The 7,092-nt window shown below is 35.9% G+C and overlaps 1 protein-coding gene across 2 annotated transcripts in view; it reads left to right on the forward strand.

Moving 5' to 3' along the window:
* Positions 1-7,092, forward strand: part of SDK1 (sidekick cell adhesion molecule 1) — a 415,080-nt gene that overhangs the window by 16,457 nt on the left and 391,531 nt on the right. The gene's annotated exons all lie outside the window — the stretch shown is intronic.

The raw sequence follows: 7,092 nt of genomic DNA on the forward strand, positions 1-7,092 counted from the left end.
TTTTGTTTGTTTTTGTTTTTGGTTTTTGGTTTTTTTTTTTTTTTTTTTTTACAGTTTTGTAGCTAGTGCAGGAAGTTTTATTAGCAGAAAAGATGTTCTGTGTGAGAGACAACAGAGATACCGCCTAAATGGCTTTTTCCACACTGGAAGATGAAGGATCTTTCTTGAGTTCTTATCTATAAATTCCTGGTACTGTCCATCTGGGCAGAGAATAGAATACATATCTCACAAACTGTAAGTTACAGGGGAAAAATGTTCAATAGGAAAACCAGCTAAAAGCTACTGGCTCTTGCAAAAGATTTTCTTAGAGCAGCAACCTCTGGGGACTCCACAGGGATAGAGCTCTGCTGTAATCCTGCAGCCTGTTTAGTTATGTCTCTCTGAACCTCCAGTGTCTCGGGTTCCAGTTAGTGTGACCTGTTTATCAAAATGAACATTGAACCTTTGGATTTGCATGTAAGCCACAAGCTTCTGTACATCAAACAACAATTAGTGTACTTAAGTATGACACATTCCATCACTTTTTTGAAAAGGTATTTACTTACCAAGTATCATCTCCTGGATCCCCTCTGATCTGTGTTTACAAGACTGGAGATAGATGAGAAGAGTTTTGATTACTGTGATTAGGATGGCAGAGGAATTCTTTGTCATTTATCTTCTTTAGTGTCTTGATGATTATTTGACCATCTTGCATCCTATTTCCCTTCATGCATCATCCACAGAATTGTTTATTAAGTTCTGAACAATTAAACTATGCAAACTCTTTCAGAGCAAAATTTGAGCAAGTGCTGGTGAAGCATTTGCACAATATCAATATTGCATTGATATTGCAAATATCATTCATTCATTCATTCATTCACTTTTTGTATCTATTTGACAATATGACATAATTTAAGGGAAGAAAAATACATTTTAATAAGCATATTTCTGTATTACTGAACAGCTATTTAAGGAAATTACAGGACTTTCTTAGCTGTGAATAGTAGGTTGAAAGAACTGTGCAACAAAAATACTCCTGTAGCTGTACTGCTTACTTCTTGGAAACTACCCTATTAATTCTATTACAGATTATTAGTAGTGCATCATAAAGTGTGTATGAAGACAAGATTCCTCTCGGTCTTACTAAAGAAAATTATAAAGACCAGAACCAAACCTCTGAGGATGCTTGACCAGGGTTTACTAGAGATTTTATTTTATTTACTAGTTCATATGGCAATGCTGATAAGACAAAAATCTGCTACTCACAGCTTTGGACTCTTAAAATAAATGCCACAGTAAAAGGAAAAATCAGCCTCATCATCAGGAGGACATTTGTAATTTTTGGGCTACTTTTAATTATTAATCTAAAGCTATTTTCATTCAGTTTTCACATTTTGAAAACTTTGTCAGAGAATTGTAACTATTTTTGTGAGGATTCCTGTATAAAAAATTATGGTGCGACTAGGAAAAGTATATATTTAACTAGCATACGGTTTGATATAGGCAAGCTGTTTTGATATTGACATTGTTACCTACGTTATATATTATGACCAAAGGCAATGTAGCAAAATACATATGGAATACGTCGAAGTACGTGTTAGTCCATCAACTTTGTAGAGAACCATGTCTCTTCGAGGTAGACAAGTATTATTCAAACTTTATTGCTGCTTTGAGAGTTAATGACCATAATAAAGGTAAGTATAGCTTGTTAATTAGCCATTAGTTTTGTTTTTAATAATATTTTAATTTGCATATTGGTCTTCTGCTGAAAACACATGCTTTTAATTGTTCACCTTCAATTAGCATTACTTTTTAGATTTTTAAATGGGGTTTTAAGAAGTTTTAAAAGTGCTGGTTTAAAAAGTTTGTTTAAATGAATTAAGATACCCAATTAGAAACGTGCAGAAGTAGGCCCATGTCAAAAATACTGGATTTTAGTTAGAAACTTAGTTATATGTTCAGTTCTTGTCCTACATGGTTATCAATTTGGAATGTTTTGAGCCATTACAACCATTACCAAAGTGACTGACTTCTCTGTCTTATCTTGGACGAAATGGATTATTCTTTAAACTCTAACATTATAGTTTAAAAGGATAAATTATTGATTGTTGACATTTTTCACAATATCAGATGTTTCTCTAAGATCTTTCCTACAGGATGAGATTTCATTTCCTTGATATTGTAAAAGTAAAGTAGAAAAGCATACTTTAACTTGATTTGGAAAAAAAAGCCTTTACAAATAAATATTTTTTTCATATTTGCATTACTTAAAATGCATTTTTTGTCTTATAAATATGCTAATCTTTAAGCTGCTTCTGGTATGACATATGGTATATAATTTTGTTTCAGTTCTTTGACATCAACCTAGTTACTGTTACATAAAAATGTACAATTGGCAGGGAAAATTAGTATGTTCAGTGGCATGATACTTACAAGACTTTTGAGAAGTATCCAGAGTATTCATCTGTATTATAAGTAGACAGCTGTTTGAAAAGAACTTGTAGATTCTGTTAATTGTATGTTTCTTCCTTTTCAGACAGCACTTCTTTTGGGCCCGTTTGGTCTAATGGAAACAGTGCAGATAAATACTTGCAAATAAAAGAGCAAAGCTCAGTTAAACATATGTTTATATTTTAAATAGTTTTATATTACAAAAAGGATAATTAACTTAGAAGTAATTAAGATTATTTTCTTGGGAGGATGAAGCAGTTTCAAGAAAGAAAAAAAAAATCACGAAAGTTTAAAAGATTGATTGGAATTGTTCCTTAATCTATCAGTTGAGGCTTAGCCGCATGTAAGCACAATATTGTCTTAGGAAATGAGCAAAAGTTAAATTATAAATTCAAATCTTGTAGGTTTTTATTCATATAGTGCCAATGAATAAAAAACTATGAACTAAATAAGCTTCAGGAAAAAAGTTAATTTTGACACTATGCTGCTGGTTACATGGCAGGAGATTTGTCTTTTTTTTTTTTCCTTTTTTGAAATCTAGTATATTCTAGCTGTTGATCTACCTCTGTTCCCCATTTTACAAGGCTATGCAGAGATAACTTAGTAAATTGAAAAGCTATCTCAGGTAACTTGGAATAATCTAGTAGTAATAGTGAAGAGCTTAATGCAGGTACACTCGGTTAAAGTGGGAAGTTCCATGATCTTGACTCTACCCTCGGGACCATGTGTACAATTTAAAATAGAGGAAAAAAATTGTAAACACTATTAGGGGCAGGCATAAGAACCCAAGGCTGCTCCTTCAAGAATTTCCTGCTCAGTATTCTAGAGTCAGTATCCCTCTTGTGTGTTTGTGCTTTTGCCCTTTCCTTTTTGACCACTGACCATTCTCTGTTCATAAGAATGTACAAGGGAGAGCTTCAGCTGGATAAAGGAAAGTAATTCCAGCCTTGTCCTGTGACCTCACGTCACAGGCACTTTTCAGGGACTGGGATATAAGAATTTCAGATTTGAATTTCTTGTGCTGAGGGACATGACTGAATGTTTTGTATCCTGGAGAGAAAGATACTGGGGAAAAGCAGTGGGACTAGTTTTCTGTGCTGAGAGAAAACTGCAGAATCTAATAGCACACCTATGCTGGTAAACAAAATGGACCAGGCCTCTTTTCTGCACTGAAGCCATTTGGCATGATGTGTAGAATATGATATATATATATATATATATATATATATATATATATATATATATATATATATATATAAAAATATATATATATATAAAAAATACAATAGAATCCATATATTCTTCTACTTATCAAAATAAGGTGGGTACATCCAATCTATATGTTGGAAATAGCCCCTAGTAGACATACTACACAGAAAGCATGTGTAAGCACAGTTTGGGAGACTAATAACTAGTGTATCACCAGAACCATGCCTAGGACTCAGCTAACAATGTGTCAGTATGGATGATCAAAGGACAATGCCTGTGTATTTATTATTAGTAAATGTGTAGCTTTGAGTCAAGAAGGATTTTTAGGCAATTCCGTATAAGCAGATGATTCAGCATAGTAGACATGAGTCTGAGTCTTGGAGAAGTAGGTTCTCAAACCTACCCTTTGTTAACGTTTAGCTCCAGATAACCTTACATCCAACATTTTCTACTCCTTGTTGATAGTGGCTACTGAGAATCTCAAGTACCCAGCTCTTCTCAACTGACACTGAAGCTGCATTTGTGAATTAAACTTCCAAAGCAGATGTTAAAAAGTTAGGTATAACATCTACCCATTTGTTAGATCTTAAATATTAGAATATGTTAAAAATAGTTGCTTTCATTGTTAGGTGCTTTCTGTTCAAAGTAGAAGCGATTAAGTATTTTTGCATAGATACTTCTGCCTTTTCTTACAAATGTTTTCTTGAACTTAGCAACAAGATTTATACTTGATAAGCCAGGGAAAGACAACTATAGGTGGTTTGAAAATTGACTTTTGGTGTTAAAGGGTTCTTTGCTAGAAATTGACAATGAAGAAAATTTCCAAGATTTAATTCATTATTATTGGTTTTGGAAGGTTGGTTTGATTATAATTTTCATTTAGCTAAGTTCCATCCCCAAATCATTGAGCAATGATTCCATACAATTTGATTAAACCTAATGAAATGAACACTGTTTATAGGCCAAATTCAGTATGGTACTTCAGCAAAAGCTTAATTTCAACTACATGAGAAGTGATATTATTGATAAGTCAAGCATGCTTTATCTTACTGAAGTTGGATCATCATTTGTACAAAAAAAACCCTCCCAATCACTTGAGGTCTTTCATAATGAAAAGTTTCTATAAATTATTCTTAGTAAATGGAAAACATCCTATTAGTCTTGCTTGGCTTTGTTTGCTCTAGACTTTTTTTTTTTTTTTTTTTTTTAGATTTTGAGTAGTGTGTAGAATTTCTTGTACTTCTGGGCCATTAGTTTAATATTTATGCAAAAACTGGCAGCAGCATTACTGAAGCTTTATCACATGTTTTGGCTCTATAGTCAGGCAGTTCTTTTTGTGCTAATGTTTCTAGTCTCATTTTATTTTAACACAAAGTGCTGTGCATTTAGTAAGATACAAGCTTCAGCTAATCAGAATTAGCAGCTCTCTAGAGTATAATAATAGACTGTTAAGGTGTAACTATGGTTCACCTGTCAACTTTGCCACTCTCAAGGTACATGAAGATCTGGTGTGCTACCTGTCAGGGTCTTGAGGTTAGGTCTTAATTTCCCTCACCAGCCTCACCAGACCCCTCTACTCCTGGGCCCAGGTGCTCTATTTAAACTCAGGGCTGGGTGTTTAGTCCTTGCCTGAGCTGTGTTATAGGCCTGTCTGCCTCCTGCCCTGTTTCCTGGATAGACCTTAGGCCTGTGGGGAAGGTGGCTTCTCTCCTAGATGGGCCCCTTGGATGTGCTTTGTCTCTACCTATTTCTTTTTTACTTCTGGCTGGTCTACAGTGGGTGTCACTAGCTCATGTCTTGTCTGGGACTATTAGTGGATTACATTGCCAGCACCTTCCTCTGCCTGCCATGTTCAAGAGCTGTGGGACTGCACCCCAGGTGTGGAGGGAACCCCCTGTGTGGGGGTCATGCTTGGCTCCTGGTTTGCTCTCCCTTTGGGAACAGCCAGCCCTGCTACACCTTCAGCATCCTGTTCTGGGATGAGCACTGTGGTAAAGAGACTTTCTTAGCATTGGTAGCCAACACTCTTATTCTTGCCCTTTTTCAGCAGTGGCAGGAACTGCACACACAGCGCTCTGGCTCAGATACAGTTTCCTGGCACCAGCACACCTTTCCATCTCCTCATGCCTGTTTCTGTGCCCCTTGCCTGTCAGCCCATCTCACCTACTTGCCTTGTTGAAATTGCACTCATCCAGGCTAACTCTTCCCAACCATCACCATAGGGCTGTGAGCTTTATATGATCATCTGCTGCTTTGTGACTGAATTAAATATGCTTAATTTTGAATGTGTTTTTAAAAGATAAAGTAACTAAAATACAATGATGCAGATGCTACAATTCAGTGACTCAGAAGAAAAAAGCACAGGGGCTGGAAGAGGGTTCAAAGGTTCAGCAGCATATTCTCCTGGGCTACAGCAGGATCAATCATACCAACACAATTCCTGACACATTTATTTAACCTGTTTTATAAGCACATCAGTAAAGAAGATTCCAGAGATTCCATCGTCAGCCTGTTCACTATTTAACTGAGCTGTAAAGACAGAATTTGCTTGAGTTCAGAGTCTAATTGCTTTTGCTGCTACCAGTACTCCAGATTGCTAAAGTAGATGGTATTTCAGACACCTGCTATAGATAATCCTTTTCTGTTTCATGGTTTTGATGAGCCTATGCTTCTTGCATTGAAATCTGAAGAGAATTGAACTGCACTATCTTTTGTCAGTGAAGTAAACAAATATCCAAACTGTGTCCTCAATAGATTGCTCAGCCAAGTCCTGGGAAACAACTTGGAAAGTCATAAGAGTGCTGGGGAAGAGTTAGCAATTAGGATCTTCATCAGAAAGAACCCAACAAAACCACCACCAAAAAAAACCCCAAACCAAACCCCCAACTTTCTGTATGCACTTACACTTTCGCAGCCTTCAGTCAGAGATGGTGGTGAAGTTTTATGCTCCCTTCAGGCTTGATTCTTTTCAGGCTGATATGTTCTCAGTATATTCTTGTGTTTTAGACCAGTCACCTTTCAGGGATATCTAATCAGAATCCTTTAGTTCTTAAGTTTACTAAGTATCAACAGTATATTAATTATAATGTGGTGTTCATTGAAGGTGACAGGGATGGAATATGAAAACTATCCAATTACTTAAATATTAGAAACATTCTGTTTTGTTAAAGCTCTTCTGCAGTGCTTGCTTTACACCTTCTCTTGTATTCTCCTGGCTTTACAGCAGAGGAATTCATCTTGTAGCTGTTGAGTGGTTCAGATGTTCCAGCTGCATCAGGTGTGATGTGTAGCACTAGGCTTGAGCAGCCAGGTCTTGGATAATCTGAATTCCTGGTTTTTGAAGAAAGTGAACAAGCACAGACTCCTGAGGCTTGGGTTCACTTGGAACCTGCCCACATTTCATCTTTGTGTTTACATATTCTAAAATACTTTACTTTTTTTTTTTTTTTTTTT

Source organism: Athene cunicularia (assembly GCF_003259725.1).
Source record: "Athene cunicularia isolate RWA chromosome 14 unlocalized genomic scaffold, athCun1 chr14_part1, whole genome shotgun sequence".
Classification (NCBI taxonomy): domain Eukaryota; kingdom Metazoa; phylum Chordata; class Aves; order Strigiformes; family Strigidae; genus Athene; species Athene cunicularia.